The 14,496-nt window shown below is 41.2% G+C and overlaps 1 protein-coding gene across 1 annotated transcript in view; it reads left to right on the plus strand.

The window, feature by feature from the left end:
* sulf2b (sulfatase 2b) overlaps positions 1–14,496 on the plus strand; it is an 82,729-nt gene that overhangs the window by 17,503 nt on the left and 50,730 nt on the right. The window contains 1 exon segment of the mRNA XM_034125571.1: positions 3,273–3,303. The gene's annotated coding sequence lies outside the window, so the exon portion shown is untranslated.

Consider the following 14,496-nt stretch of genomic DNA (forward strand, 5'->3'; position numbering starts at 1 on the left):
TAGTGCACAACACACAAATGTGAGTGTGTGTGTGTGTGTGTGTGTCATTCATCAACACTAACCAGCAGCAGAAACTAGAGAGTCTCTCAGATGTGGGAAATAAATATCCAACACACTTCTCCAGTGGTTGTTTTTACATCACAACTTAAATCCATTTAAAAATGAGTGTTTTTCTTTGGGCCTTGCTAATCCCTCCTAAGTTTATTAACGTCAGACCAGTAGCTTTTAAGTTAAACTGCTGACAGACTAACAAACTGAGCTGAATACTTGACCTCCTCGGCGCTGGTTAGAAACAGACTTTATGTTTGACTTTAAAGAGTCCTCTCCTGCTGATGTTCAGGTGTATATCAGTATGTAGTGTCTCTACTTTAAAGAGTCCTCTCCTGCTGATGTTCAGGTGTATATCAGTATGTAGTGTCTCTACTTTAAAGAGTCCTCTCCTGCTGATGTTCAGGTGTATATCAGTATGTAGTGTCTCTACTTTAAAGAGTCCTCTCCTGCTGATGTTCAGGTGTATATCAGTATGTAGTGTCTCTACTTTAAAGAGTCCTCTCCAGCTGATGTTCAGGTGTATATTAGTATGTAGTGTCTCTACTTTAAAGAGTCCTCTCCTGCTGATGTTCAGGTGTGTATCAGTATGTAGTGTCTCTACTTTAAAGAGTCCTCTCCTGCTGATGTTCAGGTGTATATCAGTATGTAGTGTCTCTACTTTAAAGAGTCCTCTCCTGCTGATGTTCAGGTGTATATCAGTATGTAGTGTCTCTACTTTAAAGAGTCCTCTCCTGCTGATGTTCAGGTGTATATCAGTATCTCATACTGCCTGTGCTGCAGCACCTCTTTTCACCCTCTGTCTGAAACCAGAGCCCAGTCTGCTCTGATTGGTTAGCTGGCTAGCTCTGTTGTGATTGGTCCACCCCTTAGAGATGTCCCGCCTCTTAGCCTATCACAAAGTGATTTCACCATGTTGAGGAAGTAAACAAAGTAGTCCAATGGAGGTGTTTCAGGCCGGGGGGGAGTGTGTGGGAGAGAAACTCCCTCTGGAGGGAACACAGGAGCAAAGATGTTAGCCTTTGCAGACCATTTACATGCACCCAAACCTCTCTAACAGAAAAGAGAAAACCCCAAAAGGGCCCTCTATATCATAACATTAACATGAAATGTCTCTGTGACTGTTTTAGCCTCACTGAGTTGAGCACAGATGAGTTTCTCAGAGCTGCAGCAGAGCAGAAACAAACGTACAATATTAAGATTTTTTTAATCTGGACTCAAACGGAGGTGGAACAGAGCGTCAGGTTCAAGTTCAGGTCCTCGACCCGCCTGAAGACATTTACTGTGTGGTCCTATTATCCTCAGCCAACACACACACACACACACACACACACACACACACACACACACACACACACACACACACACACACACACACACACACACACACACACACACACACACACACATACACACACACACCACACACATACATACACACACACACACACACACACACACACACATACATACACACACACACACACACACGCACGCACGCACACACACACACACACACACACACATACATACATACACACACACACACACACACACACACACACACACACACACACACACACAAACCCAGTGGGAATTGGCAGCTCGGAGCGAATTGAGAGAGAAGGCAGAAAGTCATTACTTCTCTCGCTAGATTTTGTGTGTGTGTGTGTGTGTGTGTGTGTGTGTGTGTGTGTGTGTGTGTGTGTGTGTGTGTGTGTGTGTGTGTGTGTGTGTGTGTGTGTGTGTGTGTGTGTGTGTGTGTAATCCCACCATCAGTATGCCGGTCATGCTTTGCAACAGAGGGAAGGAAATTGAAGAGAGAGTGAGAGTGAGAGAGAGAGAGAGAGAGAGAGAGGATGGAGGGGAGAATAAGAGGAGGGGGGAGGCGACAATCCAACATGGAGTTCTTTTGATTACAGATGGTAAATGTTCCTTCAGTCACCTCCTCCTCCTCCTCCTCATCGCTTCCTCGTTCCTTCTCACCAGAGGGATTTGAGGTGGACGTGAAAAGAATGACAGACTGGTGTGTGTGTGTGTGTGTGTGTGTGTGTGTGTGTGTGTGTGTGTGTGTGTGTGTGTGTGTGTGTGTGTGTGTGTGTGTGTGTGTGTGTGTGTGTGTGTGTGTGTGTGTGTGTGTGTGTGTGTGTGTGTACTTTTATTACAGTCCAGATTGCTGTCATGTTTTCTAAAGCCGGGGTCACAGAGGTCATCAGAGAGAAGTCTGGACTGAACACTCTGAAGCAGCCGTGCTGTTGTTCCAATTTATTTTCTCGTTCCCTCCTTCAAACTCACACTTGACTTTCCTCAGCTTCATGGACAGAGGCTGCGAGACAGATAGAGAATAGATGCTTCTGCCATGTTGAAATAAAGACTGAGGCTGCCTGATTCAAATTGCTGTGATTTGTTGAAAATAAGTTGCAATATATTGTAATACTGTAAGCAAGGCAATATGTGGCATTGTTCTTTAATCGAAGTTACGGAGACTTTCTCATTTGTTGCGCCATTAGACCAGTGGTACCTGCATTCCTCACATTCCTTGCAACATCATTGCACTGCTTTTCTTGCAATTTGAGCAAAACAAATATCTTTGCCCATATCATTCAAAGTGCTTTCAGGATTCATCAGATTCATAGATTCTACAGCGTTGTTGTTGGCAATGAAAATCCTAAGTGTCTCGGTGTCACAACAGTGCAACATCCAGTACAGCATACTCAAGATATATAAGAAACGAGACAATATTGCACGTGACACAATGGTGCAAGTAAAAATCACATGAAATCAATACAGGAATGTCTGCAAATAGAACACACTCTATGTATTTTATTATCCAGAAATCCAAAGTGCTTTAAATAATTGTTACAGTATCACAGAAATTGACATTGCAATACTCAAATCTGTATGTTCTTACACCCCTACACAATACCTAGACTTGGAGTGTTTTCGTATGTTTGTTTGACAGGCAACCGTTTCTGTCAACTGCTAAAATAACCTCCGCCACTTTAATGTAAAAAAGACAAGCTCTCATTTTCACCGAATGTGTGCGGCATACAAAATGCATTACAGATATAGTTACAATAAAAAACAGCTGCATTATCTCTGAGTGTGTGTGGATTTAAGAGCAGTTGAGTGAATATGTGAAGCTGTTGAAGAAAATTAGTTTATCTCTGAGTGTTTGCTCCTCTGATAACTCTCTCTCTCTCTCTCTCTCTCTCTCTCTGCAGGACTGAACCCAGCAGGAGGCTCAAACTGAAGGTAGGCCTCTCTATTTCCCTGTTTTTGCTTTGATTATTCACACATTTTGTATTTTCCTCTTTTATTATTTTCCTTATTATTTTGTTATTATTTTTATATTTTTCTTTTTTTGTTATTCTTCTCTTATTTTTGTAAATATTTTTTAAATAATTGAATTGATCAATAATCAAGACATTTTATTTTGCAAATGGATAAAAATATGACAGCAAGGGATGTACGATTAAAAAAATCTGAATCAGAATACCTTTGGGGAAATGTGCATTTGTTAAGGCCCGGACACACCAGCCCGATTTTGGGAGTCAGAGGCCGTCAGAGGCCGTCAGAGGCAGTCGGGCATTCGTGGCGCCCTACTCAGGTTTGTGTGTCCCGCACCGTCGTCTCTTTACGGCACCTTTTCACACCTCCCTCCCGCGACCGATTCAACATGTTGAATCGGCCGCGGGAGGTCAGAGAAAGTCGGCCCAAGCAATCACTCTGATTGTCTGTTCACACTACCGCTGCTTGCTGGTAAGGACAGTTATTGCCACTCGTCGACTGAAGCCGACGCAGGCGACGAAGCTCACGTAAAAGTCGGGACGCCTTCGGTACGCGTTCTTTGGTCTCAGGTGGGTGTGTAGCGGCCTTTACAGCAAGAAACGAGCCAAAGACAGCTTAATATTAACCAAGAAGCATGCATACAAAAACTACACAATTTACAAAATACACATCCTGTAACAGTTCTGAGAGAGATAGCAGCCAGGTATATATTGCACAGCTATTAACAGCATATATATATTGCACATAATTGGTATTGCACAACAAGGGGTGTTATAGTCTGTGTTGTTGTGTGTGTGTGGGGGTCTACCACACACAACAACACAGACTATAACACCAAATTGCAACTATTTAGAATTACATTTAAATTGCGATATGGATTTTGCATCATTGATATCATTTTCTTTGACAAATATATCTAAATTATCATAGTGTCGTTTTTAAGAGGATCAGTCGCAAACAAATCTGTTTTGTTGCACCCGTAGAATACAATTTGTATGCTGGGATATCTCAATATTGCTTTGTTATCATGAGATGTTTGCTTTCATTTCAAGATGACAAAGGCATGAAACTGTGATGTTGAGATTTTCTGGTCATAAAAATGATACACACTCGGAGTTCGCTCCCCGGTTGTGACCCAGAGCCGCACATTCCTGATTAATGATGCAGGTTGGACCCAAACAATGAACACACACACACACACACACACACACACACACACACACACACACACACACACACACACACACACACACACACACACACACACACACACACACACACACACACACGCACACAAACACACAATCAGCCCAATACATTGGTACTGTACACACACTGCAACACGTAAACACACAGCGCAGTCACGCACATGAGGTCATCACATCCAAACACCCAACATGACGACTGAAAACGGTATGTCGAGGATGCAAAACACCGTCGTTCCTCTCAATACGGTTTTCTCGTTTTTCTATGATTCAACTCACACCAAGGCCACATATACACGGCTAGTTTTTAAAATGTGTTTTTCTTCAGTTATGAATAAAAACCCTATTAACACAAAAGCAGTTAAACAAAAATCTAGGATTATATAAAATATCTTCAAACCTGAAGTCATGTCCAGAGCTCCGTAGTGCATCCTGACGCCTCTGTTAGGTCGTCCCTGTAGCACTTGTTGATGTGTCCTTAGGCAAGATACCTAACCCAAATTGTTACTGATGGACAACGTGTGAGTGTGTGAATGTTACTTTCCTTGAGCAAGTGCAGCTTGCATGGCAGCCTCTGACACTGCGGGAATGTGTGTGAGTGGGTGAATGCTGATTTGTATATGAAAGCACTTTGAGGAGTCTCCGAGACTGAAAAAAATGCTAATCAAATGCAGTCCTTTTACCATTTTGGCTGTGTCACCATGTAACCTCATCAGTGACGCCTCGCAAAGGTAATTAAAAGATAACAGTGTAAACATAACAAGCCATAGGTAGACATATGCTTTCGGACTGTCCAAATTATACACTTTCATCTTCTTAAGGGAAACAAATATCAGGGTTATAGACCAACTGCTGGCTGGAGGAACAAAACATGATCAAGGCTTTCTCTCCGTTTTCCAGTTCGAGATCTTTCAAACTGCCTCTGAAAAAGGACCAAGATTCACCTTCAACATCAAGTTTTGTAGAAGATAAAACATAACATAAGCACTGCTGTCAGTGTCACCGTTTAGTTATATCTGTGTTGAGAATAGATATGAAGAGGAGGTAGAACATTGAAGCAGTGAAAGAGTTTGAGTCTGAACTCTGTAACCTCCACAGAAAACACTGTTTGTTTCCCTGCAGATGATTCTGGTTCAGCTCCAGATGACCTGCACGCCTCCACATTCCTCTCAGTGTGTGTGTGTGTGTGTGTGTGTGTGTGTGTGTGTGTGTGTGTGTGTGTGTGTGTGTGTGTGTGTGTGTGTGTGTGTGTGTGTGTGTGTGTGTGTGTGTGTGTGTGTGTGTGTGTGTGTGCGTGTGCGTGCGTGTGCGTGTGTGTGTGTGTGTTCCCACATGTGTTTCTGATCACTGGGCAGAGACAGAGAGAGTTGGATGAGACAGAACACGTGTCACGTCGACACTTGCTGACGTCGTTTTCAATTGTAGAAACAGCGAAATGATGGACTTAATGATCGATGAATTATTAAGATGGTGATTTAATCTGATGTTGACCCACACATCATTGACTAAAAAGACTCTGAAAACCTCTTATTCTGAAATATAGTCTCACTGTCAAACTGAAACAAAGTTCTGTTTTGTTTTCCGTGAACGTGTTGACATTGCTGCCGCTCGATTCATCTCCGTTCGAGCCAATATGTCGGAGAACATTATCTTATAGCAGATATATGGTGTTGGTTTATGTGTAGAAAAGAAAAGGTCAGGGCAGAGATTGTTTTATCAGCTGGAGAAGGTCTCCTATACATCACATAGTTCATGTATACACTGTCAAATGTTCAGAATACATATTAATCTGAACAATACATGATGAATGAAGTCTTTTTTGGAGAAAATGTGTTTATTTAAAGAGGCCGTATTGTGCTTGTTGTTGTTTTCCCTTACCTGTAGTGTGTTATATAGGTTTCTGTGCATGTAAATGGTCTGTAAAGGCTAAACAACATTTTCTTTTTTCACACACACAAACCACCAAATATCAAGTGAAACTAAGAGAATGATATCACTTAAAAAATCATTATCAGCCCCCATACAGATAAATGGTATAAGTGTGATCATCGCACGTTTTTCAGGCGCATAACAACCTCTGTGTACGTTTTATTTCGTAAATGTCTTTTAAAAATGTACAACATTTTGCAGGAAAGTTGAAGGTGCAACGTCCTTTCAGTTGAAACAGTTCAGATGTGCTGCAGGGATTTAATCTATCTATATCAGTGTAGCAGCTTCATCTATCACTGTTACAACACACACACACACACTCACACACACACACACTCTCAAAGTTAAGCCATGCATCATATTGTTAACCTGTCCCGTTAAGTCTCCTGACTGCAGTGACCACTGGGACTGAACCAGTAGAGCTCAGTGTGTGTGTGTGTGTGTGTGTGTGTGTGTGTGTGTGTGTGTGTGTGTGTGTGTGTGTGTGTGTGTGTGTGTGTGTGTGTGTGTGTGTGTGTGTGTGTGTGTGTGTGTGTGTGTGTGTGTGTGTGTGTGTGTGTGTGTGTGTGTGTGTGTGTGTGTGCGCGCGTGCTTGTCTTTCTATAAAGTGCTGTTTGAGGGTTCACACTTAGTTGTGAGTGCGAAAGTACAGCGAGTGTGTGTCAGAGAGAGAAATACAAATCTCAGAGGAAATTATTTGCAAAATTCAAATGTTTTCAGTCTGCAGCCGTCAGCGCTGATCTTGAATCTGATTGGCAGCCTGACTCTGTGACAGCACTCCTGAATCCCAAACGTGCTCTTTAAAAGGTTGCCCCAGTTAAATTACAAGTTATTTTATTATGTTTGGAACTACACTTTCCGAGAAAAGGTTTTCATAAAACCTGCTGACAGTGTGTTCTTGATTTTCCAGACAGATATGGACACAGTTTCTGAAAAGAGAAGTAGATAAATTATTTAGTAGTGTTCCCGATTTCCTTATGTCTTGGGGTGAGGGCAGAAAACCAAACCGAGTATAATCCAAACTACTATCTAGTTGAAACTATGAGAGTAAGAGAGAATGTGTGAACTGAGCTTTTCATATCACAGTTTTCCCTTCGTATCTATTCACCACACATCTATTGTGTGTCATCAAAACTGTTAAAGAGGTCATATTATGCTAATTTTCAGGTTCATATTTGTATCTAGTGTCTCTACTGGGACATGTCTCCATGATTTAGCTCTTTATTTTTCTCATACTGCCTGTGCTGCAGCACCTCTTTTCACCCTCTGTCTGAAACCAGAGCCCAGTCTGCTCTGATTGGTTAGCTGGCCGGCTCTGTTGTGATTGGTCAACCACTTAGAGATGTTCCGCCCCTTAGCCATACGTACAATTTGTTGGAGCGCTAGCCAATAAAAGCACGAGTGTTACGAAGTGATGTCACTATGTTTCGTGCAGTCCCTGGATGTTTAAAAGTCATATTTATTTTGCCAAATAGAGGCATAAACTGGATCATATTATGCTTTCATGCATCATTTTAAATGTCATTATTCAATAAGTTGTAATAAACACATATTCCAATGCTTTAGAAACACAGATTCTACATATTGTATCTTCCACAAGCATAAAAAAAACAAACATTGAGCAGGGTTTTTACATTTAAAGTTACAAAATCATCATGATTAATATACAGAAGCGACAACTAATAATTACGAGGCACCTTTTTACCAATATTCTGAATGCTTAGATCGAGCACATACAGTATTCCTTAAATTACAATATCTGCTGACACTGCCACATAAAAGGAGAGATTTATTTCAATCAGCCATATAAGTCAGATACCTCGACACTTTGCAACATGGCCCCTGCAGTGTGTGGGACTCTATAACACACACTCAGCTGATTAGAAACACCTGGTTAAAACTAATGCAGTCCATAACAACCGACCTGTAATAAACTCTCCCTTCATCAAGGTGAGAGGCTCTATATACTTAATAAACTGCACAAGTGTGAAGCATATAAATATTCAACCTGCTGTCGGCTGTGAATCATCCACATGTACAGAGTGTGTGTCTATAGGAGCATAGTATATATATATGTGTGTGTGTGTGTGTGTGTCCAGTGGTCATCTCCCAGCAGAGCCTCCTGCTCTCCATCAGTCTATTTCTGTCTGTGAGTGGGAGGATGGATGCCGGAGGGAGGACAGGGGGAGGAAAGGGGAGAGGAGAGGAGGAGAGTGTGTGATGTATATCCGTCCTCTGTTGTTGTGATCGACCTGTGTCGCTCGGTGCGGCTCTCTGTGTTCATTCTGTTTTTGTTTACAGCTCGTAATAAATTAATTGGAGCTGCCTTCACATGGAGAGTAATACTGTACAGGGACAGTTTCATTCCACAGGCCATAAGCAGAGTAGAGAAGTACAGAAGTACAGATACTCATGTTTAAAAATACTCTGGTGAAAGTAGAAGTACTGACTAAACTTCTTTACTCAAGTAAAAGTAAAGAGGGCTTTGAAATGTACTTCAGTAAAAAGTACCCATAACTAGCAGCTGTTTTAAAGAGTACCTGACCTCCCTTTATATTAATAGAACAATAATGTCATTGTTAGCTAATGAATGTTTCCATGCTGAACAACGGCAACATGACAACGTTTTCATTGGTCCCTCTTCTTTAGAGAAGACCAGGAAATGATGGATACACGGATCGTGTTCAAATCAATAGGCACGCAATGACTCTAAATAATAATGATCACGCCACCAAACACACATTCAAACTAAAGGAACCAGCCTGTTTGGAAAATGTAAGAAGTAGAAAGTACAGGTATTTGTGTTCAACATGTAAGAAGTAGAAAGTACAGGTATTTGGGTTCAACATGTAAGAAGTAGAAAGTACAGGTATTTGTGTTCAAAATGTAAGAAGTAGAAAGTTCAGGTATTTGGGTTCAACATGTAAGAAGTAGAAAGTACAGGTATTTGTGTTCAACATGTAAGAAGTAGAAAGTTCAGGTATTTGGGTTCAACATGTAAGAAGTAGAAAGTACAGGTATTTCTGTTCAAAATGTAAGAAGTAGAAAGTTCAGGTATTTGGGTTCAACATGTAAGAAGTAGAAAGTACAGGTATTTGTGTTCAACATGTAAGAAGTAGAAAGTTCAGGTATTTGGGTTCAACATGTAAGAAGTAGAAAGTACAGGTATTTCTGTTAAAAATGTAAGGAGTCAAAGTAAAAAGTGGTCAGAAAAATAAGTAGTGGAGTAAAGTACTGATACCAGAAAAATGTACTTAAGTACAGTAACGAAGTATTTGTACTCCACTGCTTCCCACCTCAGGCCATAAGACTGTTAAACACCTGAACTTTTGAAAGAACATCCATAACATTCATCTGTTTGCAACTTACAAATTATTTATCTAATTCCAATTACTTGTATATTGACTCTCCTTGCAATAATAGAAACACATATTATTAAACATACAGATATAAAAGTTAGTAGTCAGCATTTCCATTAGTCTAATTAGAAAGTAGTTTCAAACATTGCTCCTTCAGAAATACCAAAATAATCAAATATACCTTCATTGTTAAATTTGCTAAAATCATTATCAAAATTGTCATTAAACAATATTTGTCTTCCTAGTTTGGGTTTTTGAGGAAAACCAAACACCACATTTTCAAAATTCTTGATGATATGATCACTGACACACCTGCAAAGGTCTTCATTGAATTCCTTGGTTTAAGAACAGATTTGTGCCTGCAGTGATTGGCAGGGTGTGAACTCGAGATAAGGAGAAATATTAACATGTGCCCAGGTGTCTTCTTAAAGCATTACTGCAGAACAAGCTTGGACAGGAAGATGTAAATGTCACCTTTCCAGGAACATTTCCATTAATTTTGATTTCCAGCATTAGACTCAATCTCGTCTATACCTGCCTCTGACTCACTATGTGGTATGTGGAAAAATCATTAGGGCATATCATACTACTCTTTACAGCAAAACTATTTCATAAGATTAATTTAACTTTGTATTTCTTCCAAGAAATGTATTGGAACATATTAACATATCTAATATGAATATATCTGCAACAAGCTAAGATCTGCCAGTAAATCCATCACTCTAAATGCTCTGCACATTATATCATAAGATTATGAATATGGAAGAAACGTTAGCCTAAATAAAGTTAATTTTACCTTGTAACCCTTGTGTTGTGTTCGAAAGCTGTTACCGTTCATGGTGTTCGCGTGTCAATTTTGACGCATGATTTATTTTAGTCCAAAACATGACTATCATCCAATATTGTTTTAACTACACCATAACTAACTTATAATGCATTCATAACTGTACAATCCTGTTGTAATTGTATTGTATGGCCCCAAAACACATTACACCACATATTGCACACGTGCATGTGTGTGTTCAGGTTCAAGTGTTAGTGTACATGTTCTTTGTGAAAGGTCGAGTTCCCGTGGGGGGAGGGGGGCAGAGGGAGGGGAGACCAGGTGCATGTTGCGAACAATTATTGTTACAGTGGATGAAGGGGGTGGGGGAGGGGCGTCTAAAGTCAAAGATGATTCTTGATTGGGCCAAATTTGATCTCGAGTCACCCACAACATGCAGCTGGGTCTCCCCAGACCCGAACACCAAATTATACACTTTTTTTTTAGAGACCTTCAGACTTGGCTAAAATTGTCAAAATCAGTTTTGTAGTGTTTATATAGGTTGTGGAGGATATCATGAAGCCTTGTTTCGATAAAAAAAACTAGAGCGTAGTCATTATATAATTTTAACTTGAAAAGGGAGACCCGAACACAACATAAGGGTTAAAGAAACATGTTAAATTCTCTATATAGATTCAAAAATATGCTACACTGACTTTTGAAAGCAAGAATAGTGTCTGTTAGCTTGTTCTTGCGATACATAACTTGCGGTTCTACAATCTTCGAAAGTTGATATTGGTGAAACTGGATCATATTTTATGGAGAAAATATTTGCTGGTTTTCCCTCTGATGTCATCCACCTGCTTTGCCTCTTATCTGTGATTCAGCGTAGACTAGAAGCATGATTGTAGCTAAAGTAACGCTAACAGGTAACTGCTAACTAAAGTAGCTGCCGTTAGCTGCCGTTAGCTGCCCGTTAGCTGCTGTTAGCCGTGCTGCCAGGACAGTTGGTGTTCCCACTGCTAGCATAAAAGCTTATTACCGCTGGGAGGAATATTTCTTCTGTGAGTAGAGAAAGCTAGCTTATTTAGCTGGCTTGATATATGAGCAGTCTTGCACATATTGTTGTTTGGCTGTGTTAGCAAAGTTATTAAATTGATGGTTTCTGATATAGGTCATCTTAGAAAATGCATTTGTAGCAATAGAGCTGTCCATATTTACTAGGACATACCATACTAAGTGGTATTTAAGTGAATTGCTCTACACAAGTTTGGCAAAATACCCAATTTTACAAGATGTTGCTGTAAAACTCAAACATGCATCGATGTTTTTGGACATTTGCATTTTCTAATTCTACAAATGTGAATTTGTTGTATCTTTCTGTGTAGTTTTCATTAGTTTTACTAAGGGTTACGTTTTTGACATCTATTCTGCTTAGAGCCCCAGAAAAATGTACTTGTTGAGTGATATCTTTAGTGCTTTTGTTCCTGATAAGGCCATGGTACTTAGCCTTCCCCTTTTTGGATCCCCTATCCAAAAGATTTGAAATCCTGTTCAACCAAAAAGTATCCAATGAGAATGAAACACCTGTTGTATGTTGGCTATACATGTTTTTGCCCTTGTCTATTTAGTTCTAATTTCAGTTTGAATGTAAATAGCTGCAAATCAGTCAGTGTGCTCCAGTCCCTTCTTTTGCCTTGGTGTCATACAGTAGTTGTACTTTACTGAAGAATTATTTGGAGGTGCTGGGTTTAAGCTGATGAGCCTGAGGTCTGACTGAGAGCTGCTGGCGCTCTGCAGACGTTCAGTAAAACCAACAGAGTGAATTCACAGAGAGGCAGCAGCTGCTTCTCCTCCTGCTCCGAGGGAAACAGCTGCTTCACTGGTGGAGAGGAGCGCCTCAGGGACCGCAGTGACACGCACGCACACACACACACACACACACACACACACACACACACACACACACACACACACACACACACACACACACACACACACACACACACACCACACACACACACACACACACACACACACACGCGAGCACACACACACACACACACACACACACACACACACACACACACACACACACACACACACACAGAGCTCGCTTGTGTGCTGACAGGTCAACAGGCTACCAGGTGTAGGTGGAGGATGGGTGAGAGGAGAGAGGCGATAAGGGAGGAGAAGGAGGAGGAGGAGGAGGAGGTGTAACTGATGGCCGCTGCTTCTTACAGCCTTCAGCTATTTGTACAGAAAGGAAGATAAATAAATAAGCAAGACAAATGTCCGCTGCTCTGTGGAGGACAAACTAAATCTTGCCCGCGGCTCTCCTCTGCCGCTGTTTCACAAACTCTGAATCAGAGAGGGAGATTACAAAAACACCAGCACAAGAGCAGGAAATGAATCCCAGGAAACACACACACACACAAACACACACACACGCACACACACACACACGCACACGCACACGCACACACACACACACACAGGCAGTGTTTGAAACAGCAGAGGAAGCAGGGAGTTGCTGATTTGCATATAAAATGTATTGCACTAAAAGTGTGTTGAGAGCTACTTTTAGAGGTGGGGGTTCAATGCAAAGGAGCAAGTGGACGCAAGCAGCCTTTACATGAAGCAAATTGAGGTGAAGACCCGTTCGCTGTATGAATTATTGTAAGAAAAACTGACGGAATATAACAGACAACTTGTCCCTGTGCAGACTTTTCAATCCTCCCACTCTATTGAGGTGACTGATTCGCTGGCATCATGACATGAAACTGCGGTTTCTCGATTAAAAAGCATTTGAGGTAATCAGCCATGGGCGGGACTAACACTGTGGTCAAAATGTGCAGCATTATTACCTCACATCATAGTTTGTTTTTACTTTACTTCACTAACATTTTCGCCCAATATCAGACAGAATTGAGAACTCTCTCCATTTCTAATCAATTTGATGGGAGTGGGACGATTCAAATGTTGGCAAGGCTACAATGTCAACTTAAAACGTTGTTGGAGTCATGTGGATATGTTGGTCTCTAGTAGTAGGATAAGAACATTGAACCCTCCCTCTCCTGGGAAGTTGGTTGGCATTAGTGCTTCATCCAGTCTTTACAACTCCTAATGGCAATTTACAAGTCAGCATTCATTCATTCGCGCGCCGTTAGCCATGCTATCAGGAGCAACTTGCTAGCAACACACACATGCATTGTTGTGTGGGATAGAAGTAGTGCAGCTCGTAGAGAGATTGTCCATTACCTGTCGGCCTCGCCAACTTCCTGTCACCATTTTGATTTACTTTTCTATTACCTGTGGACCTGTGTGTGTGTGTGTCCATTTTTATCAGCTGTGTGTGTCAGATATTGTTACAGTGTGCATGTGTCTCAGTCTTGTGCAACTGTGTGGGTGTGTTAGTCTGTGTGTGTGCGCTGTGTGTGTGTGTTCCCCCTAAAGACCTGCATCACTGGCAGAGTGCTTTGCAGAATTAATTGCAAGATACACACACACACACGCACGCGCACACACACACACACACACACACACACACACACACACACACACACACACACACACACACACACACACACACACACACACACACACACAGACAGAGTCTCAGGTGGAGGATGAGCAGTGGCAATCGTTACCATGGTGTCACTGTCGCCATGCTCTGTCTAACCATCAGGGTGTGTGTGTGTGTGTGTGTGTGTCACTCTTTGTTTAAGTGTCACAGAAAATGAAACGGAGAGAAATGATTGTGTAATTACGTCTTGACAATTTGTTTTGTTTTCCATTAAAGAGGCGCGCTATTATGCTTTTTGGGGCTTTCTCTTTCCTGTAGTGTGATTTATAGGTTGTTGTGCATGTAAACGGTCTGGAAAGGCTAAAATCCCTGTGT

This window comes from Trematomus bernacchii, unplaced genomic scaffold (assembly GCF_902827165.1).
Source record: "Trematomus bernacchii unplaced genomic scaffold, fTreBer1.1, whole genome shotgun sequence".
Lineage (NCBI taxonomy): Eukaryota > Metazoa > Chordata > Actinopteri > Perciformes > Nototheniidae > Trematomus > Trematomus bernacchii.